Below are 24762 nucleotides of genomic sequence, written 5' to 3' on the forward strand. Positions count from 1 at the left end.
CCCACCTCCAGATAATATCTAACTGAGTACAATTCAACATAGTATTTATGGAAAGCTTCGCTGATATCATGGGCCTCTTTGATTGTTTTCCCTCTTCATCCTGGCCCTGATCCACAGCTGCAGTAGTAGTCCAGGTCTTAAATGCAAATTCAATCTCCTTCAGATCTTCTTCTCTTTTAAGCCACCACTAGATCCACTTTTCTATATGTCTTCCTCTGCCTTTGAAGTTTATAGGAAATCTAGTTCTAGTTTAAGTATCAGTTCTCTACACAACAACAAGTCCTTCTCATTTTCACCAGCCAAAATTACCCTTTGGACTTCCTGTATTTGGAACTCTTTTTCCCTTTATTATATTTGTCATCTCTCTTTTTCTTTTCCCTTTTCTTTCCATTAGTTCTCTCAAATAGCAACTTTGCATCTTTCCCACTAACTAAAATTTATGTTTCCATCTATACTAATATTCCGGTACATGTGCCTAGTTATAATGACCCTATTTCCACCACTGCACTTTCAAAGAGTTCAGTGGAACTGAAAATATCCTATGACCATAGCATGGCCAGAGATGTACCTTTCCTCTATTTCTACTTTCTTTATCACCCCTTGTACTTCTTGGAAGACCAAGGTAAGAACTAGTCTGCATCCTCATTTAGACAGGTCTCTAGAGTATGTAATATCTACCTTAGTTCCATGAATATACTTCCAGCTATCACATCATCCCATTTGTTCCAGCCAAGCAGTGAGTGCATGTTGTGCTTTTCAAATGAGTTTCCCTTTATTATACAGTCTATTCAATGAAGCTTGTAAATCTAAATTAAAATCACCCCAACATATAGCAAATTGGAAATCACTTATCAACTCTTAGGTTCATAGCTTCATAGGTGTATACTAGGCTAAAATCCATAGGGCCCTTAAAAGCCAAGATGTACAACCCAAATGTGAGCCACAGCTTTGATTTATATTTGATTTATAGGGATGATTTATTGACTGTCTGTATCCCTCAGTGACATAGGAGCCAGACCAGGGCTGAATTTTAATTATTCATTCATTCATTGGTCCAAGTTATGCTTAAGTAGGGATTGAGAGGAACTCTGCTTCGCATGAATGAAGAGCCTGTTTCAGAGAATGGGAATTCTTTGAGAAACTTAACTGTCTCTCTAACATATCTGATTTATGTTACAAACAAAATTTAGGTCTTTTAATCTAGTAGTTATGACACTTTGTTTTGTGGTTGTGCAAAAGATTTGTCAAAACAGGGTCCAGGGATGCCTTGTATACCAGGCAAAGATCACCTCTCAAAAGTCTGTATTATACTGAGCAAAGAGACAGGGTTTTGAGGCAATCAGCACAGGACATTGTGTTTGCTCCCTGTATTATTTTTGTAAGAAACCTTTGTGGACATTCCAGTTGCTGCATGTGTCTGGTCAGATACATGCTGAAGGGGGCATTGTACTCTATGATGGGCCTCATGAGAGCTGACTACAGGGATATGATGACCTTTCTGGACATAGATGCCATGCCCTTGCTTATATGTTGAACAATATATGTATATGTATCCAGTAGGGGGGGTAACATTGGGAATCTCTTAGAAGTGAAAAAATATGAATGGATATTGAGATTGTCAGCTGACAGCGCACCTGGTTTGAATTCTGCTGCTACATTGAAACCAATTTTGGTTAAAATACAATGTAGCAGGTTATGCTGATTATTATTATGTGTGTACATATATATATAAATTATGTTTTTAAGATATTTTTCACATTTATATATATAATGAAATGTGTTTATTTGTGTAAGTTTTTTATCTTTGTTAGCGGTTTTAAAACAGTCATGTGATATTTAGGCTGCATGTCATGTGACTGCTAATGACTCCTATTTAAATTGATGTATTTTACTGAACCTTGTATTAGTATTGAGAAAGGGTGTGTAACCCGAAAGCTTTGCTGTTATAAAGGTTTTTTCTTCTGCTCAACATTTGTGTCGTGTTTATATGTTGAACAACACAGAAGGATTTGCTTACTACCTTGGACACGTTGGTGGAAGGCTAGGTTACTATCTACATGAGTTCCCAGATCCCTTTATTGATGATGCAATTATCCAGGGTGGTATACTTTCTAAAAGGAGCTATAATGCATTTATTGGTATTGAATTTTAAGCCATGGCTTTAGCACCAAGAATTTGTTTGCATTATACCTTCCTGAAAGGTACTAACATCTTTGGGAGGGGGCTCAATGACTGCTCACAGCTTGCAGTCATCTGTGAACTTTGTTAGACAGAGGTCTTTGACATCTGATAAGTATATGTGAAAGAGGAGTGGCCCTAACATGGAGCTTTGGGGCACTACACTGGTGACCAGCCTCTTTATTTATTTTATTATTTATTGTATTTTACATTTGTTTTCTGGGAAAGTCCACCTGGACAGAAACCCATTTTCAGTGGAGGCCCAGGGAGAAAAGTTCCACATAGTAGCATTACATACAAAACGTACAATAGTGATGATTTTTATACAGTGAAGAGAACATGACATGGGCATAATATTTTATGAGTAATTATACAAAAATAGAAAGATGGATAGAAATTAGCACAGCTTGTGTGTTCTTACAATATTACAGATAGTAAAGCTATAACGCAAGCTAAGCTATATATTACAATCCTGGGCTACAGCTGGAATGAAAGTATTCCAGTTGGTATAAGAGCAGAAGTGTGTGTTTACTGTTGGGAGAATCAAGGAAGAGTTAGTGTAAAAAAGTTATTTTGGCATCAGTTTGTGATAAGTAATAGCAGATAAGAGAATCAGAGGAGAAGTAAGGGAGGAACAGGTGAGGATGGGAGCCATTGAGAAGTTGGTTAAAAGGAACATGACTTACTTGTTAAGCTTGACAGGGGATAGGTAGCTAGAGTGAGGGAAAGATGAATGGAAATTGGTTAATATGTTAGATGAGTAAGAGAGGAAAGGTATTAGCTGACTTACTTTATGGATGTGGCCTCACCATTTCTACCCTGCAGGGTCCTATCAGTGATCCAGCTAACTATCCACCGTATTATAAAGGGGGTTTATACCTAGTTCTGTAAGTTTGTTAACAATTCCTGAGTGGGGTATTGTATCAAATCCCTTAGCCAGATCTAGGTAGGAAGTATGCAACATTTTCCCCTCATTCATTGCCTTAGTGACCTTTTCAAAGAACTCCACCAGATTTAGTAAGCATGACCTTCCTTTGACAAAGTTAAACTGGGATGGATCAAGTGTCTAGAATGCCCTTACTGATAATTTCCATGATAATTCTTTCCATGGCTTTGCAAATGAGACTAGTCAAGCTAATGGGTCTGTAGTTTCCAAGATCTGTTGAAGGTCCTTCCTTATGAAGGGCAATGACTATGACAGCCCTCCATTCACATGGCACAAAGCCTGTTTTAAGACTATAGTTAAATTATGACCCCAGAGGTCTTCTTCCAGAGATGTTATTTGGGGTTTAGGACTATTCATTGAAAGCACATTTCACAGAAAGTCAAATGACTGTGCACAGATCACTGAAAGCTCAATTCACTGAAAACACAATTCACTGAAACCCATTTCACTGAAAGTTATATATGACCTTTTCCCCACTGTAGTGTGACCTGGAGTTAGTATATACAGTAAGGTGGGGCACCACCCCCCACAATGGGGGGGGGTGTGGGGGCGTAGCCCCTTACATAGTTTGGATATATATTATGTTCAGAAATGTGAGCCACAGCTTTGATTTATATTGGAATTTATTGGAATTGGAAGTATCCATGTATATAGTTCAAAATATTTAAAATAGGTGGGGTGCTGCGCCTCCCACACCCCGCAATGTGGGGGGATGTGCCCCCCACACCTCCCCTTACTATATATACTAACTCCAGGGTTGCACTACAGTGGGGGAAAGGCCATATATAACTTTCAGTGAAATATGTTTCAGTGAATTGTGTTTTCAGTGAATTGAACTTTCAGTAAATTGTGCACAGTCAAACGTGTTTCAGTGAAATGTGTTTTCAGTGAATAGTCCTAAACCTGTTATTTGGGCCCATTGAGGCTATGTTCTTGGCTTTAGTGACTGTAGCCCATACATGCTCCCTAGCTATAGTTGGAGGGGTTATGTTTCAGGGTATTTTTGGAGGGATAGTTGAGGAAAGGTAGATCATGTCTCCTAAACCTGACTGACTTCTTTGAAGCAGTCACCAAAGCCGTGGACGAGGGTAAGCGGTCCACACAGCCTACCTAGACCTCGCCAAGGCCTTCAGCACCATCCCCCACTCTGGTATCATTGATGAACTCATGAAACTGGGCATAAACCCCTATGTCGCACAATGGGTGGCCAACTGGCTCACTGACAGAACCCACTGTGAAAGTAGCCAATTCTAAATCCATCTCCAGGCCAGTGACAAGTGGAGTACCACAGGGTTGAGTCCTGGGTCCCCTCCTGTTCGGCATCTACTTCTCTGAAGTCCAAGCTAATGCAGAGCTCTTATGGCTAACAAAGTTCACAGACAACTGCAAACTGGGAGCCATTATTGAATCCCCTAAAGTTGTGGACATTCTACAAAAGGGCCTCGCTGAGACAGATACCTGGTGTCAAAGCCAGGGCCTCAAGCTCAATGCCAAAAAATGCATAGTCATCCTCTTCGGGAAAAACCCTAGACCAATGAACTACCACATAGGTGGTAGTCAACTCAACACCAAAAGTGTGATATGAGACCTAGGGACACAGGTAGACAGTAGTCTCTCCTTTGATAACTACATAGCCACAGTGATCAGGAAGTCCATCTATGTGGCACACCTCATCACAAAAGGTTTCTCATCCAGAAAAAAAGAGGTCATTGCCCCCCTCTACTCAGCCCTCATTAGATCTATAATAGAGTAGAAAGCCCTGTTTGTGATGCACCTCACAAGACATTTGCAGCAACTTGAAAGATCGCAGAAATACCTCACAAAGAGGATCACTGGCCTCAAACAGATGCCCTATGCAGACCATCTTAAGAAACTCCAGCTCTACTCTGTCGCATATCACCTACTTAGGGGTGATCTCTGCCTAACATACAAAGCCATGTCAAACCCAGAGCTGTTGGACATGCTACACTTAGAAAAATCCCAATCCTTTTGGGCCACACACTCCAGAGACCTTAACCTTGTCACCACAATAAACAAAACGTGCTGGAGGGATAGGTTCCTGTCCCAGAGACTTCCCATACTCTGGAACAAGCTGCCCATTCTTGTCAAACAGAGCACCTCATTGGCCCTTTTTAAGAAAAATCTGGACAAATGGATGGGAAATAGGAAATTTATCCCAGGGATCACTTCTGTGGCTCTGCTTGATAGGGGCACAGGAAAATAAATTGTTTGGGTGGCTGAAGCCAGGGAATCTTTATGGCTAGGCTTATATAGGCCCTGGGGCTGATAGCCTAGCACCTACCTATGAACCTATGAACCTATGGATAGTTGAGGCTGGGTGAGGGGGGGGGGTTGAACTGAATTTGTCTACTAACATGTTCGCTATATCGCCGGGCTCAGTGAATGTGGAACCATTAACCACCAGTTAAGCACATTGCTGTGTGCTACCCTTGAGGTTTCTGACATAGCAGTAGAAGGCCTTATGGCTATCTTTAACCTTGGAGGATATCTTAACATCAAAGTTGGCTTTGCTTGACATGATTAGCCCTCTTAGTTCCCTATTTACTTTGAAAAAAAGAGTTTTTATATTTATGGGAATTTTTGCCAGAATTTTCCTTTCTTTTGTTTTATATCCTGTTTAATTTGGAATGCCACCAGGGCAGCTTGTTTATGGGGATAGTTCTAGGTTTACTTCTAACAGGTACAGCATCCTGCATGCAGCCATTGATGTGGTTATACAGAGTTTCTGAAAGCAATGTATGGTATGTTCTCAGGGTTTGGAGGGGGCATTGAATTTTGACAAACCATCACATAATAGCAGGTAATTTGGAATAGTTCCTAACTGTTAACTGGTTTTAATGGGATTCTGGAGTTGATTTTGATTTTGATGAAGACGGCTTTATGGTAAGACCTTACCAGGGAGGATCAGACATGGGAGACAGCATTCTCCCATATTTGTGAGTACAAGGTCCAGTGTATTTGAGCCTTGAGTGGGCATATTCACTATTTGGTGAAGGGCATTTGTATTTACAAAGTCCAGGAATCTCTGTGCCTGTAGATTTGAGGCTGTGTGAGATTCCACTCTATATAGGGGTAATTAAAGTCTCTCATGAGTAGGTTGTTTTTTGGTAAGTGTCTCCAATGGACCCGAGTGTGCATTGCGAGCTTTTTGGGACATGGAGGGCGACCTATAGTTGGCCAGAATATGACACTGGATTTTGTCTATGGTGATCTGCATGTGGAGAAACTCCAGCACATCATCCTGTTTGACCACCCAAGCGGTATGCTTGTTATTGATATATATTGAGACACCTCCACCTTTAATCCTTGTCTGTGCAGCTACTGGTCTAAAAATGTGGAAGGCACTGAAACTTTGCACTGTCAGGCTTTTCTGTGTCACTTTAAACTTTGTCTTAGTAACTGCACAAATATCTATATTTTCGAGTGTCTGTAGCATATTTTCAGAGAATGTTGGGTCATCTCTGTTTGGTGCATAGATATGTCTTATAGTCCATCTTTGATTATTTATTGTGCCCATCCATAAGGACCACCTACCTTTGCCACTTATTTTAATCTGTCCATCTGTAAGATTTAGTGACATGTGGAATAGAAGTACCAGTCCCCCCACCCTCCAGGTTTATACTGGTTAAGGTGATATACATCTGCTATTTTTAACAGTTTCTTGCAGTCCTAGCACTATGACACCATTTCTTTGTATCTTTTGTAATATTGTTCTTCTTCTCATAGGGTGTGCAGCTCCACCTGCATTCCAAGTATCTACATGTAGTAAGTCAATAGTACTATCTGTCTTGACGTATTTATCTTTATCACTTGAAGATCATACTGAAATGTGCTCCCAATGTTTCACTATCCAGAGACATCTCCTGGGCTAGGAAATCCCTTGGATACCTTAGTTTTTATTCCCAGATGGATGAATATGGAGGGAAGTTTAAGCAACAGGTGACAGCCTAGTTTTCTTTCCCCCACCATGCCACAGTGACTTCCTATGTTTACAAACCTGTTAATGTAACTGCTTCACTATCATGCTTAAATTATTAACAAATTGATTATAATAGTATTTTGCAAATATTAAAAAACAGGTAGTATGCAAATTCAAACAATAGTTATATTGTTGGATCACAGATACTTTGACATATCTGTGCTTCAGTGCTTCATATAGCTGTATATATATATATATATATATATATATATATATATATATATATATATATCTTGCCTTTATAGTTGTTGCTGTGTCTTTTATGAACTGCATTATAAAAAACCATTAAGTTTTACAAAAAAATACTCTTTAACAAAAAAAATATAAATGCTGCATCCACATTCAGCATACATAGCTACTATACTGGGATATCCAATGTGGTCTATTTTTATTTTATTTCCCCTACCATAATCTGAGTCTTCTCTAACTTTATACACTCAAAGGATTAGTTTTTGGGTCTATAGTATATATAACTCTATTTTACATACATTCAAGTTACAAAAAATAACCACGGTATTATCAGCCAAGCAACATCATTCCATAAAAGTCTTTAGCTACATTCTGGAATGTATAAGCCTGCATTCATTGGTTAGAAAACTATTCCATAGGCATGCAACATATTCACTTCTCATTCATATTTCTATCCAGTCTTTGGAAACCTTGATGGATCGGCAATAGGTTCATAGGTTCATAGGTAGTTACTAGGCTATCTGCCGAAAGGCAGTTATAAGCCTAGCCGGAATGTGTTGGCTTTCGCCGCCCCCTTAGATTAGTTCCCTGTGCCTCTTTCCAGCAGAGCCATTGAAGTGATCCCTGGGATAAACTTTCTGTTTCCCATCCACTCATCAAGGTTTCTCTTGAAGAGGGTTAGCTAGGAGCACTGCCTAATGTAGATTGGAATCTTGTTTCAGAGCATGGGAAGTCTCTGGGACAGGAATCTATCCCTCCAGCACGTCCTATTTATTCTTGTGGTGAGGTTTAGATCCCTGGAGCATGTGGCTCGAGGGGATATGATTTTCTTTAGGTGGAGCTTGTCCATCATTTCTGGGTTGGACATGGCCTTGTATGTCAGGCAGAGTTCACTTCTGAGTAGGCGGTATGCAACCGAGTACAGCTGGAGTTTCTTCAGTTGAGCTGCATAGGGCATCTGCTTGAGGCCAGTGATCCTCTTGGTGAGGTACTTCTGTGGTCTTTCCAGTTGTTGCAGGTGTCTTGTAAGGTACATCCCAAATGGGGCATTGTACTCTATGATGGGTCTGATGAGTGATGGGTAGAGGGGCCCAATGACCTCTTTCGATCTGGATGCAAACCCTTTTGTGATTAGGTGGGCCACATAGAAGGATTTTCTAACCACTTTGGCAATGTGATTATCAAAGGAGAGGTTACTATCTACTTGGGTCCCCAGATCCTTTATTACGTCTTCCACATTTAGGGGGCTACCAACTATGTGCTAGTTTGTGGGTACTTTGTTTTTACCAAAGGGGATGACTATGCACTTTTTGGCATTTAGCTTGAGGCCATGGTTTGACACCAGGTATCTGTCAAAGTGAGACCCTTTTGGAGGATGTCTGTGTCAGCTGGAGAGTCAATTATAGCCCCTAGTTTGCAGTCATCTGCGAACTTGGTCAGCCATAGTCCTCCTGTGCTTGCCTGTACCTCTGAGAAGTATATGCCAAACAGGAGGGGTCCTAGGACTGAGCTCTGGGGAATGCCACTTGTAACCAGTTTAGAGTCAGACCTAGCTTCCACAACTCTTACCATGCGGGTTCTGTCCATGAGCCAGTTGGCAACCCATCTCATGATGTAGGGGTTTATGTTCAGGCTGGTGAGCTTATCTATAATAACTGAGTGGGGAATGGTGTCAAAGGCCTTTGCAAGGTCTAGGTAGGCTGTGTGGACCACCTTTTCCTCATCTATAGCCTTGGTAACTGTCTCAAGGAAGTCCACCAGGTTTAGGAGGCATGATCTGCCCTTACCAAAGCTGAACTGGGTAGGGTCCAGTGTCTGGAGGTTCCCAATGTCTCTCTTAGTGAGATCCATGATGATGCATTCCATAGCTTTGCAGGCCAAGCTAGTCAGGCTTATAGGGCAATAGTTCCCGGGGTCCATTGTGGCTCCACCTTTGTGCAGTGGAATAACCATGGAATAACCATTGCTGTGCACCACTCTGTGGGCACGTAGCCTGTGGAGAGGCTGAGTTTAAGCAGTGTGTTTAGGTGAGGGGTTAGTTCATCTTTGAGCTCATGTAGGACGCAGCCTGGGACACCATCCGGTCCCATTGATGCTGTGTTTTTGCCTTTGGAGAGGGCTGTTTTAACCTGAGTGTCTGTGATTTCAGGGGCACTACATTCTTCTGGTATAGTTATGGGCCCTTTTGGGGGTGGGAGGGGGGTGAAGTTTGCACTGAACCTGTCTGCCAGGATGTTGGCTATATATACTGTATGTTCAGTGTATTTTGTGCCATTCTGCACTAATTCTGAGCAGATCTGAGAATTGCCACTTAGATTCTTGACATAGCTAAAGAATGCCTTGTGGTTATCTTTGGAGTCCATGGCAATTTTTCTTTCGAAGCTAGCCTTGGATGATTTTATGAGGGAATGTAGTTTCTTGCTGATACTGATCAGGGATGTCTTCCCTTCTTGGGATTTTACTCTTTTCTGTACTAGTTTCCTCCTTCTATTGTATAGCTTGTTTATTGCAGGGGTCCAGCTGACTGGTTTCCTTTTCTTGGAGGAGTAAGTCTTGGTTTTGTTTGGCATTCTTGTAGGTGCCTGTAGAGTGCATTAGTAAAGGATTTTGCAGCTTGGACAGCGTTATCCTTTAGCATGGGGGCTTTGAAACTTCCCACCTCGGTATTAAGTAACGTGAAGTTTGCTTTTGAAAAGTTTTTCATGATGGTTTCTTTGACCGGGGGTGGTGGCGGAATGTGGATATCCCGAGTGATTAGTTTATGGTCAGCGAGGGGTTGACCACCAGTGTGGAACACCGGTCGCCCATGTTGGTGATGACCAGGTCCAATATGTTGTCACCTCTGGTGGGGGTGTTGACCAGTTGATCCAGGGCATTTGAATTTATAAATTGTAGGAAATGTTGGGCAAGGGAGTTTGTACTTGAGTAGTTCTCCCAGTTAATGTGTGGATAATTTAAATCACTCAATATCTGGGTGTTTGGTAGGACCTTTATGTTTCTCAGTGTTTCCAGGAATGCAGAGTGGGGGTCCTGGGACATGGTGGGTGATCTGTAGCAAGCTATAATTTGAATAGTAGTTTTGCCCATTGTTAGTTGCAATTGGATGATCTCTGAAGTATCGTGCTGTGCCACTAACCTGGAGGTGTGGGTATCCTTGATGAATATGGATACTCCCCCGCCTTTTGTATTTCGGTCCAGGTTTTGTGGCCGAAATGTATTGTATGAGTTGTAGCCTGGTAGTGTTGGGGTGCTCTCTGGAGCCTTAAACCAGGTTTCTGTTACTGCACATATATTGATTTTTTCCTTACTGAGGAATGCCACGAGTGCGTGCATTTTGAGGTTTAGACTTCTGGCACTGAGTAGCATTACCCTCAGTTTTTTGTTACTTGTGCTATTTATGGTGGTGGGATGTTCATCGGCAGTGTCCAAAGAGCCAGAGAAAATTTCTAATCAAGTATTTTGGCTATCCCTACTGGATTTCTCTGGATTCTGAGTCAACCCAGGTGTCAGCACACCTTTTATATCCATGTTTAGTTCATGTTCTATATTTTTCTTCACCTTTTGTGTCCTTTTCACACAGCACTTGTTGCTGGTTATTTTTTTTTTCTTAGCTCACTCTTCTTCGTTTTGCATCATTTGTAAATCATCCTTCTTTGCTTTAGGATCATCACTGTCATCACTCTCATACCTCTCAATCTCTTAACATTTGAAACCTGGACAAAGCCATCATTAACTGGGGGACAAAGGCCCAAAACTAGGGACACTTTTGAAATGTTGCTCTTACATACTTAGGAAGGTGATAGAATACTAGGTATTAAATTAGCATGAATTTTTTGAAGAGCATGACATTTGAAACTCAAATACCTGTTATTATTTTCTGAATTCAATCTGCAATGACATGCCATTGATTTGCCAGAAAACCAAAATTTTACGAGGAAAAGAAAAATATGAGACATAAATCTGGACATTCTGCAAAAATCTGGACAGCTGAGAGGTATGCGAGATTATTTGTTTTGTTGTTTGCCATCTTCTTTTCACCTTTTCATGCTCATTTGCTTTTTTTGGTTTGTTCACATTTTCACTTAAATTCATCTTTTTCTTGTTGCAGCATTAATCTTTTCGATGGTGACTGTACTGTCTGACTGTATTTTTGCAATAGATGTTTCTTGGCTCTTCCACATTCCATCTCCAATTCTGGAAGAACTTCATCCAGATCACCTGTTAAATCAGATTGAAAGTAATCTGCCATTAATTTTATCTAATTTTTAGATCCTTTCCAAAATGTAAATGCATCCGTCACTCCCAATAAAGTATATTTATCCCATCTGCTTGCACTATTGAGACAGTTAGATACTGTATATCAAATGAGTTGTGTAGTTAAGGTGAGCAGTTCTTTTCATATTTTGGCCATTTTCTCTCTCAAAGAATAAAGTCTTGGTGGATAATCTGCTGCAAAATATATATGTCTTTTCCCCAAGGAAATCTGACCATGCTGACTACTGTCTCTCACCAGCTAGTGTGTACTGATACAGCCATTAACGTGTGCCTGGAGGTTTGTTTAGTCATCTGTGAATTCTGATCTTTCTCTGTGATGGTCAACTCATTCGCTTACAGATTGGTCTTAACCATTTCATAGCCAATAATTTTACATATATATATATATATAGATATATATATATATATATATATATATATATATATATATATATAAAATTATATAGTATCCCTAAAGAGAATAACTGTGATCATACCATAGATAATTTAAGGGGATTCATGGTTGGGATAAAGCATTTAGGATCTGCCTCTGTCCATTATTAGCACTAGGGCAGTCCTGGGGTATATTTTATGTTTCCCATCACCAGATCTGAGCTATGCTTAAAAATGGACAGGGATGAACTTTGTTTTATGTGGACTGGGAGTCTGTTCCACAGCAGTGGTATCCTCTGTGATATACCTTTCCCTCCAAACCATTCTGTAAATGCTCAGAAGAGGTTTAGATCCCTAGACAAATTATTCTGATGCCATTTGACTTGCTGATAAGCAGTAAACCCATCAGTAATGCTCAGAAGATGCCTTGTATGCCAAACATAGGCCATCTCTTGGCAGTCTATATGATACCACGTATAGTGACAGACTTTTGAGTTGGTCCATATAGGACATGTTGTTTAGGTCTTGTATCCTTTTAGTAAGGTATCTCTGTGGATGTTTCTGCTGTTGCATGTGTCTTGTCAGATACATGCCAAAGAGGGCATTATGTTCAATGAGTGACCTAATGATGGATGAGTACAGGGGGACAATAACATCCCTAGATCTAGACACAATCCTTTTGTTTATAAGTTGTGCAATATAGAAGGACTTTCTTACAACAAAAGATGCATGTTGGTCAAAAGGTAGGTCACTGTCCACATTAGGTTCCCAAATCCCAAACAATGGAGTCAACTCTTAGAGAAGGATTGTCAATGTGGTAGTTCCCTGGGGTAAATGACTTCCCAAAGGATACGATAATGCATTTTTTGGCATTTTGTTTCAGACCATGATTTTGAAACCAGTTATTTATTTGACAAAAACCTTTCTGCAGGATGGATAAGTCATTTGGGGATTCAATGACTGCTCCTAGCTTGCAGTCCTCTACAAACTTAGTCAGCCAAAGCCCTTTGGTATTGGTTTTTACTTCAGAAAAGTAGATGCCAAATAGGAAATATCCCAGCAGAGGATATTGGGGGACCCACTGGTGACTGTTCTCTTTGTGGGAGAAATGTCCACTATTTTGATTATCTGCATCCTATCTGTGAGACAGTTGGCAATATTGTGGGTGATAGAGGGTTTTATTCACAATTTATTTAGCACTTCTACTATGCCTGAGTGGGGAAGTGTGTCAAAAGCTTTGGCCAGGTTGAGGTATATGGTGTGTAGTTTTGCCTTCGTCATTTGCTTTGGTGATCTTTTCAAAAAATCCACCAGGCTGAGTAAGCATGACCTGCCCTTGACAAATCCAAACTGAGACAGGTCCAGTGTTTGGACGTTCTCTATGTCCTGATTAATTGCTTCTATCGTAAGTCTTTCCATGGCATTGCATATGAGGCTAGCCAGATGTATGGGTCTGTAATTGCCTGGGTTTGTGCCGGGGAATGGCTGTAGCTGTTCTTCATTCATTTGGTATAAAACCTGTATAGAGGCTGAGATTGAAAAGTGTTGTTAGGGGTATGGCTAAATCGCGCTTCATGCTTTTTAAGAAACATCCAAGGATATTGTCAGGACCCATCAATGCAGTATTTTTAGCTTTTGATAGCACTTTTAGTACTGGTCTTGTGTGATAGCTGGAGATGAGCCATTTTCAGGTATATCTTGAGGGACAAATGGAGGGAAAAGTTAGTGCTAAATTTATTGGTCAGTAGGTTAGCTATATTTTCAGCCTCATAGTAGGTAACATCATTCCCAATCAACTCAGTGCATTGTTGCATTGTGCTTTTGAGATTATGAACATAACTAAAAAATGCCCTTTGACTGTCTTTCACTTGCATAGCCATTTTAGCCACAGATTTGACTTTGGTGGATTTTATTAAGCTCCTGAGTTGTTTGCCTATTTCACTTACAATGGGTCTAACATTCTGGAAATTAATCTTCTTACTTTTGGTCAAAATTATTTTCTTTTTACTATAAAGGTTGGTGATATTATGGTTCCAGCATATGGGTTTGTCTCAGTGGTTTGCCCTGTACTTGTTCCTATGGGGTATAGCTGCATCTATGCCCTTGAAGCCCATGAACAATTGCAAGCTTTCATTCTGTTGAACTATGGCAGGCCTCTTATGGTCAATCCCATTTACTTTTTTGGCACATGTTACAAACCACAGAGCATTTTGTTATTGCAATCTGCCCCCAGTGTCCCTAGTGTGATCATTAGGTAGTGTACAAAATGTTGGTATGCCTGGTGATGTTAAGGTATCAGTGGTGGCATGAAGTATGTGTAGCAGGTGCAAAATACCTAACTATAACACTTGGCTCATTGTTGCCTTAATTGGGTAAGAAAGTAAAGCAGTTTGCACCATGTCCCTGTACACACACATGCGCACAAACACACACACACAAACACACACACACACACACACACACACACACACAAACACACACACACACAAACAATGATGGCAGTGTCCCTACCCTACCCAGAACACCCTAGCCTCCCTTATATCAAGCACCCACAGCACCAAGTTACTTTCAACCATACCAACATGCAAACATTTACCTGTGAATGGTAGTTGGCACTGTGTCTCTCCCTATCTGGACAAATGATGATAACTGTGCTCTGCCTTCTGTACTCTGATGCTTGAGCAGGCAGTGTCTGATGCAAAGTGTGACCAGTCCTTGCACATAGCAGCACAGACTGGGTGAAGGGTTGAATGCATCATTCTTATTTTAATGTATACTGCTTAAATATTGCTCATAGTTATGAACCAGAAACTGCTTCTTAGCCACTGCCATGGCATACCATGCCCACCTTCCCATGGCATAGTCCTCCCCTAAGCCAACTCCTCCACAGATTCATCATCAGCACCTCTTCCTTCACAGGCCCCTCCCCTGCAGCCAACTCCTCCACAGACTCAACCAAAGGCATCTCCTCCTTCACAAGCTCCTCCCCTGCTGCCAACTCTTCCACAGACTCCTCATCAGACTCCTCCTCCTCTGTTAGGTGTGGAACTTCTGCCACCTGAATGTGTCTGCCCTGCAGCAACTGTCTGCATACAATGATATTATGTAACATGGCAGAGGCTGAAAATATCTTTCTACATATGCTAAGGCCATACTGCAGGGCATCATCAGATACATCCAGGCAGTGGAAACAGGACGTCAGCAGGCCAAATGCATGTTCAATGATGACCCATGCTTGTAGCAGGGCATAGTAGTAGCCATTGTCTGCCATGGTCTGGATATTTCTCACAGTTGTAATCAAACATGGCTCCAGGACACATCTGTTATTGCCAGTAAGATACACCTAATTAAAATCAACCTACAGAAACTACCAATCGTAATCACATGTGCCATATGTATAAATTGTATGTTCTGCCTGATGGCCTGTAGACACATCGCATAATATATCCTCTGCTTTCAGACTGCTTGGCAGCTAATGGAGTGTAAACCATTGCAGTTAATATATCTTCTTCCTTGTTTCCTAGGTGGATCCTTTACTGCAATATGGGCACAGTCAGTGGCCCCACAATATCACAGGGAAATGAACCATAGCATAAAATCCTGCATGGTGTTGAATTTCTCTCTTATGTGGTACATAGAAACCACAAATGCTCTCCCATATGATGTAGCATTTCATCAAGGAACTTGTTTGGTATGCCATGAGGTGGAGCTTGGGATGCAACCACATACCTCTCAACCTCTTAGAGCAAGAAATCTTAATAAAGCCATTAATGAAAGTGGGGAAAAAGGCCCAGAAATAGAGACAATTTGTAAATATTGCTCTTAGAAACTTAAAAAGGTGATAGAATAACAGGTTTTGCATTATCATTAATTTTCTGAAGGGTATGAAATCTGAAACTCAAATGTCTGTCATTATTTTCTAACTTCAGTCTTTAATGATTTGCAACTAATTTGCCAGAAAACCACAATTTTATTTAAAAAGGACCAAAAATATGAGGCAAACATCTGGGCATTCTGCAAAAAGCTGTACAGTTGAGAGGTACGTACAGCCACCAAGTCCCCCATTTTTTGGTGAAAGGTTTGTGACACCCCTGCATTGGTCAAGTAATAATGGAGCCACAATCATCACCACTATCCTCACCACTAACACCAGTGAGAGATGTGCACACTGGAAGAATGACAAGCACACACATAGTAAAGTACAATTTCCCTCAAGAGCACACAGAGATCACAGTCAGTCTGGGGCTGGGTTCTCCCTCACTCTCTAGATCCCCAATAAGACTCCCCATTGGCACATCTATAGGGTTAAGATCTTAGCTGAGTGGTCAATCCAAAACCTTCAGCACCTTCACTGACCAACCAGTTCTTCGTGTCTCTGCCCAAGTAGCTGACACAAAGACACACTTTACAATTTGATTTATATAAAAACACACAGACACTCAGGGGAAGGCCCCCTTCTACCCAGACTATATTGTAGAAATCACTGCCACCAACCAGCTCTGCTTATCAGCTACTATAAGGCCCTTCCCAAAGGGTGACCAATTCTGCTGTGTAATGTTATTATTATCCAAATGATGTGTTTCCAAGACTTTAATGCTATTTAAGAGTGGCCTGTGCAGTGTCACCAAATACATATGCAAGTACTCTTAAGAGCTTAAATATCTCTAAACAAACCAGCCACAATTAAAAGGTTTAAATGTATTTAATAATGAATAATAAAAACACAAGACAATACTCAATAACTCAACACAGTGACAAAAGAGTTCAGAATCACAAGAAATACTTTAAAATAACACTGCATGACAGTCTCACATAACTACAAAAACATCTAAACTAATCTTGCTATATTCCTATCTATCTCTAAGAAAAATACTATGCCTAAATCTTACTTACAGTGCCAGGCAAATGCAAATGCTGAATGGATGTTTCGAGGTCCAAAGACAACTACAAAATGCAGACTTTCTGTGAGAAATAGTTCTTAAATTACTATCAAACATTTCTGATGGATTATCTAAGATTACATCATTCTTGTCACCTCTGCCTTTAGTTTCCAGGCTAATAGGAGCTTAAAATATAACAGCTCTGTGTTAAAATATTTATCTTTTAGAAGCTTGCCTGGAACTGGAAGTCATAATACAGTTAAACACTTTTACTTTTGAAACCTGTAATTATTTCTGTTTCCAGACAATAGAAAGAACTCCTAGCTGCAGACATCCTGTCTCCTAGCTGAAACTGAGATATACCACAGTCGTAAACAATTTCAAGTTATTTTCTTAGAGTTTGCAAGTTAACTCTGTTCTTTTCCATTAGGGTATACTGTGGTTACATTCTTGAAGCTCAGCACATAACATACATTTTAACATAAAATATAGTTTTCTTACATTTGTAAGACAAGCATACAAACCATTATTACTATTCACAAATTGCATAGAATTATTTACAAACAGCTAGCTGGGCTGGCAGCCTTCAAAATTCTCCCCACCACAAGAACTTAAGCTAGTTTTTCAAGTGACCCTTGAGAAACATTGCTTGAGAGGGTCAAGCCTTTCTGGGAATACCTTACCCCATTCCCTGTCTTGAGATCCCATCTGCGTTGGCATTGCTACACCCACTGCAGTGCTGCACTGTCACATCATATGCTTGCAACCCTAGGCTCCACCTTAGTAACTTGTAGTTTTGCTGGCTGGCTCGATGTAACCATGTAAGGGGACTGTGGTCTTTAACTACAGTGAATTTTCTTCCATATAAATAAGATGAAGTTTCTGCAGTGCCCACATTATGGCTAGACATTCATTTTCTACAGCTGCATACCCTTCCTGCCTGGGTTGGAGCCTATGACTGAGATAAACCACTTCCACTGGATGCTCTTCTCCCTCTGAAGAAATCTGGCTAAGTACAGCCCCCACCCGATAGTTTGAAGCATCCACCTGCACAACAAATTAGTTGCTGCAATCTGGACTGGCTAAAACAGGGGATCCTCCAAAAGCTCCTTTAGGTTTCTGGAATGCCTGCTCACATGCTGGGATCCACACTACCATATCTGGCCTGGTTTTCCTTGTCAGGTCTGTGAAGGGAGCAGCTATGGTACTATAAATGGGGACAAATTTTCTGTAGTACCCTGCTGTCCCTAAAAATGTCCTCACATGCTTTTTGGTAAGAGGTGCAGGCCATGTCTGAAGGGCTTCCACTTTGCAGCATATGGCCTGATCTTACCACTCACCACTCTATGTCTTAGGTAGGAGACCGCTGCCATACCCACCTGACATTTGCTGGGCTTAATGGTTATCCCTGCCTTCTGTAGTCTGACCAGCTCCTCCTTGACATGCTGAATGTGCTCTTGCCAGGAATGGCTATAGATGGCAATATCATCAAGGTAAGTAAGGGCAAAATCTCCTGCTCCTGCTAGGATACAATCTATCAACCTCTGGAAAGTTGCTGGGGAATCTTTCATCCCAAAAGATATCTTTGTGAACTCATACAAGCCAAAAGGAGTCACAAAGGTTGACCTCTGTCTAGCACCGAGAGTCAAGGGCACCTTACAGTAACCTTTGATAAGATCAATGGTGGTAAGATACTTAGCCCCACCCAGCTGTTCTAGGGCTTCATCTCTCCTAGGCATGGGCTAAGCATTTGACTCTGTGTGACTATTTAATGTTCTGTAGTCCACATAGAACCTGGTGCTGCCATCTTTCTTTGCTACCAGCACCACTGAGGAGGCCTAGGACTGCTGGACTCCTGAATTACCCCTAGTTCCAACATTTCTTGTGTCTCCTCCCTTAGAGTCTGTTTGACTATCTCAGGCATCCTATAAGGGGCCTGCTTAATAGGCCTTTGGGGTCCTTTATCTGCATGGTGCTGCACCAGGTGGGTGACCCCTGGTTTCCCAGTGAACATATCCGCAAACAGCCATACGTATACGCCTACTCATGTGTGTTGCCTTTGACATGGCATGTGTGTGTGATATATATGCATTTCATTACACATTTTTTGGGGTTGTTTACACTTAGTTTGTATGTAGCAAGACATACTACTTGGATATGTGTTTATTTATCCAATGTGTACTGCAATCCTTATTTATTACCCTAAAACTCACGTCTACCATGTCATCCAGGTATGACTGCCACACAGTTTGCAACATGTTATAATGTGATAGTGCATAGGTAGTTATGCTTTTCTGCATCTCACCATGGCTGGCATGCATCCCCACCCTGTCTGACAATTTTCCCTTGCCCATGTTGTGCAGCATGCGGTCTGTGTAACTTACTTGTCCTTAATTTTTTCTCCCAACCTTTGTGTGTCATGTATTGTGATATTTGTTCTAGGGGTATACCTGCTCCGATGGTCTTCTTGTTCTCGTTCCCTGTCATTACCTTTCCTTTTATTCTTAAAAAATTAAAAAGGAGCCAATTCCTATAAAAGAAAAATAATAAAACTGCCTATAACCCTCGGACTTTCCAACAGAGTTTTCTGTTCCAACATCCATCTTGTGTGTCCCTCCTATTCACCCATACCCCATGTCTTCTTTTCTATCTCCCACTTTCCTTGGGTCTGTGCATTACCTGTGTTTCCCACACATGTCCTGCACCCATTATTAGCTAATGTTAACTGTGGTGATATGGCCATGATTCCCCTTCTCCTTTATTAACTTTTTATTATAAAATTTACAAATTCTGTCAGAATCCGTAAGTGATAGCTAGTATATTTTAATAACATTGGACTTACAGTGTTATTCAGTAGGTGTCCTTCAGCTTGCTGGAGAGTTTCAGTTATAGATATGTATTTATGACTATTAAGCTGGTAATGTACATTACTCTTTGATAGTGATTTTTCATTACTTGTAGATTACCTGAGAATAATGTACAGTGGGTGTTACTACTGAGATACTCCATTGTGCACCGACATATTCAGAGTTCACTGTAGCATATTTACAATATGTTACATTATTATCAGAAACTTTTCCACTGATGTCATAATGTGCCAGATTCCATGAACATTATGGAATCTGCCCTATAAATCTACATCCAATCTCCCAAATCTGCTCCCATCACTGCATTTCCCTGTAGAACCTGAACCAGTTCTATCTATAACACTAGTTAACATATACACAACTCATAATGGCACATAAAATAATTCACCAATCCAAAACACATTTCAGCAATCAGTAATATGATAAAATAGTACAAACCAAACTAGAGTCTTCAGTCAAAGAATTAACACCCAATAGAATCCCAAAAATCCAACAACTTAATTCGGGGCTCCATATACTCAATGTCAAATAAGATATATTTATCTGATGTAATAAAATTACTGTTAAACTGCATTTAGCCTTTTTTAGGACATCTACTCATTCCAGATTTAAACCCGGTATTATGGCATTAGCAGAATGTATACTAACAAATAATGGGCCAGATTTACGAAAGCTTGCATGGAGTTGTAGAGTAGAGTAAGATGTCAGACAGCCAATATGTCTGCCGACTGATCCAGCAACAGCTGGCAGGGGAGTGCATGAGAGCTTCTAAAGCTACTCTTGTACGGACAGCATCATGGTATGCAAATTACCTCATTTGCTGCTGAAAGCTATGCAAATGAGGTAAATTTGCAATCCAGGAAACACTAACCTGTCCGTGGAAGAGTAGTGTTATTTGCAGAAATGTACTCCATTGGTAACAGAGTACCGTTCTGCAAATTGCTAAATGGAACTATGACAGCTCCAAATAAAGGATGCATCCAGTTGAGGAAGCATGCCAATGGCCAAATATAAGGCCATTGGTATTTGTAAGTGTTTAAAATTATTAAAATCTAATTTTTTTCTCTTGATCTCTGATGTTTAAGCATAGCGCAGTGCCACGCAAACGTGCGGCACTTAAAAAACAATAAAATTATTTCAAAATAGCCAAAAATAGGCATTTTCACTAAAAAGCTTATCCTGCCATGCAGGTGAATGGCAGGCTGAAGACAACATGGCCACTGATGAGTACTGGTTGCTAAGGAGGGGAATCTCAGTGTGAGAGATGTAACCAAGCATTAGTAGGCAATCCTATGCAAATGAGGATAAGGATAGTGAATCCCAATTTTCCCCAGCATGTGAGCCATGTCCCAAGAGCGTCAGTGTAGGAGTAGGTGAGTAGTAGAGTAGAAGATAGATGACATCATGAGGGGGTATGTCAGAAAGGCTGTATGCTTATTGGAGCACAGTGTCCAGTGAATGCCCTGGGTTGCTCAGGATTGCAAGAGGCGTGTCTACAGTTGTCCTTTAAAAACCAAAGGTGTACGCCATGAAAATATCTGAAATTTCTTGTAAATGGGCACACAGCATGTGTGCATGTGTGCGCGTGTTTGCGCTTGTTTGTGCAGCGCTGCCCCGGGCGGAAACAGAAAGGGAAAAGGAAGGAAAAGAAGTAGTAGGAAGTTAACCAAGGAGAACTATCAGAGCTGCCAGGTGAAATATATCAGAATCAGCCAATTACACAGGCAGCAGACTATCCCAGCCCAGCCCAGCACTTTAAACATTGCAAACAGCATTCTTCCCTGTTTTTTCCCCAAGAACTCTGCAACACTGCAATATACAAAGAGGGAAAGATTAAAAACTTTAAAGTCAAACAAAATGTTAGGGGCTGCTCTTGCTATCATAAACCAACATGTGCAAGGTGCTGAGGGTGGTGATGTTGTGAATGCTGCTGAGCAACCCACAGTGAGGAGATGGAGAAGAGTGTACAGACCCAGGGTAACCTACCAGGGGCTACATGAGCTGGAGATAGTGGAGCGCTATAGGGTGGACAGAGACCTCCTGCAGCAAATTGTTGAGCTGTGCTGGCCATGCCTCACACACAGAACCAACAGAGGGGAATCCATCCCAGTGGATACCAAGGTATGTGTTGGCCTAAGAATACTAGCTACAGGTACCTTCCAGAGACCAACTGGTGATATGATGGGGATTTCACAGGCATCAGCACCCAGGGTACTGCACCAGTTCCTGGATGCCATGTCAGCATATGTCGGTGAGCATGTATATTTCCCCAGTTCCCGTGAGGCATTGGCCAGCAATATGTGTCTTTTCCACCAAATAGCAGAATACCCTGAGGTAGTGGGTGCAATAGACTGCACGCACATACACCTGAAAGTACCACTTGGTGAGCAGGGTAGGGTATACATCAACCGCACTAAAAAGCCATCAACTGCCAGGTCGTGTCCGATGCCCAGGGCATAATAATGAATGTGTGTGCTGGCTGCCCTGGAAGCTATCATGATTCCCACATCTGTCATCTAACACAGCTGTACCAGATATTTGCCAATGGGGACATCCTTGACGGTCACCTAGTGGGGGATGCTGGATTCGCACTGGAGCCGTGGCTGATGACACCCATCAGAAATGCACACACACCTGAACAAGAACTCCATAATAAGGCACATGCACAAACAAGAAACATTATTGAGCATGTGTTTGGGATGCTCAAGTCACGGTTTCGGTGCCTGGACACATCTGGTGGAGCCTTGCAGTACTCACCAACTACATGTACCCAAATTGTCATGGTATGTGCCATGCTACACAATATGATCCTGTGAAAACAGCTGCAGCAGGAACAGCATGGGGCAGGGCCAAACAGCCCCCCACCATTGCCAAGGCCTGCACAGGCACAGCATGACTTGGAGGAGGAACAACCTGAGCCTGCCCCAGTAGGCAGAAGGAGGTGTGTCCAGTATGCCCTGGCCTTGGCAAAGAGGCAACGCATAGCATATACACTGACTCAGTAGGAACCCTGGAAATGACACCTCTCTCTGACTCGCACATACAGTAAAAGGGATGTCTACCTCGACACTACCTGTTTTCAAACATGTATAGGGAGTGTACTATGTGCATCCGACATAGACAGCCCTGCAGCACCACCTGAGGCATGAGTGCCCTATTTTAAGCAATATAAAGCACTGCTAAGCACATTTTACCAGTATTGAGCATATTTAAATACAATTGCACGTAGCCACGCACTGTGCTAACCAGCGCAACGTCGGGCAATGTAGAGCAATGTTGGGCAATGTTGGACAAAGTTGGTCAATTTCAGGCAAATTGAGCAAAGTTGGGTAAACATGCTCACATCTGCTTTACTGTTCCTTAAGCAGTCTGGTCTGCCCAGCAGGAAAATAAAAAGCAGTGACAGGGCTCAAACTCAGGATACTGTGCACTATAGTCACAGTTCTGAACCACTAAGCCATGACAGCATTTCACTGGCACAGACACAACTTAACTCACTCACACATACCATTTGGGGGGGGGGTCACATACCTAACAGTCACAGCCAGCAGAACAAATGTAGACAAACGCAAAATTAAACAAATGCTGTATTATGCCATCTGAAGAGGCATATGAGTAACCTCCCCCAGGCCTGTGCAGACAGATAACAGCAGGCCAGGCAGTGTGATGTGGGTTGTGTAGGCTATGAAGTCACAATCTAATATGCATGTAATTGGAAGCTAAGGTCTGTAGTGCAGTGGTATGCCCCAAGCCAGTACAATAGGCAACAGTACAGACTGAAATGGAGTACCTGACATAGCAGTGCAGGCCTAGAAAATGTGTATAAGTGTCAGGTGAACCCTTCATCCTATGTACACCCACAGTAACAATCAGGTGTGCCCCCCCGGGTAGAAATGTACAAATAATAGCTGTCCCCACTGTATGTATGTAGAATGTCTCATGGAAGCTTTGCAGGCACACTGTGCTTCCTGTCAATGTACAACACAAAGGTGAGCCCTGAAGTAAAAACCAACTTGATTTTCACACACATATAGCATATATGCTCATACTGGGCATGCTCACACACGTAAACAAATTTAGCAAATTTCAGTCAGCAACATACTGAAAGGTCATACTGGGCATGCTCACACACTTAGGTCATGTCTGAGTACAGCAGTGGGCCACACATATCTGGCAGTTGCAGTTCTTACTCCAGACACTTGTCACTATTCACCAATCCTGCCTTGTGCACACACTGATATGAAAACAGACCCATATAATATATTAGACACCTGTCATAATCAAACTATGTACTCCAAGTACTTAAGTTGTTCAAAGAAAGTGAAAAACCAAAGAAGATCAATAATTCTTCAATCAGTATCATCAAGAAACAATGATCACTCCTAACATTATCCAAGCCATGGTCAAAGAGTCCATAGAGAATCATGAAGCTTTCTTTCCCTATGTCATAAATATCAATGAAAACTCATATACGTTCTGATTCAGTGCAAACTGTAAATGAATACATGCAAATGGCTGGCATTGCCAACATCTTGTCAGACAGGTTCATACATATTTACCCCCTTCTCACTGACAAAAGGGCCCATTATCATACCTGGAGATTGTAAAAACACATAAATCACATATACAATGGTAAAACAGCTCTTTCCAAACCTAAAAACACTGCGTGTATATGATAACATGGTTTCCCTGGCTGTGTCATATGTGAACTCCAAAACAAACAGACCCTGCACCTGAACAGTCTGTTGAGACTCACTGTTTGTACAGGATATGAAACTGTTGAATGGGTTACAGCAACATTTGGCACACTCCACTAGTGTTGGTGCACAACAGACCATGGGAACTATTGCCTTATAAGCCTAATAAGCCTGATGTGCAAGGCCATGGAGTCCATCATTATGGAACTCATAAACAGAGCTATTGAGAGCCTACAAACACCCACCCATACCCATTTTGGTTTGGTCAGGGGCAGATCATGGTTCCTAAACCTGCTAGACAGTTTTCAAGGCAGTCACCCAGGACATGCATCAATGAAATGAGCTACAAAGGCCTACA

Source organism: Protopterus annectens, chromosome 1.part0 (genome assembly GCF_019279795.1).
Source record: "Protopterus annectens isolate FY-2018-M chromosome 1.part0, PAN1.0, whole genome shotgun sequence".
In the NCBI taxonomy this organism is placed as follows: Eukaryota; Metazoa; Chordata; order Ceratodontiformes; family Protopteridae; genus Protopterus; species Protopterus annectens.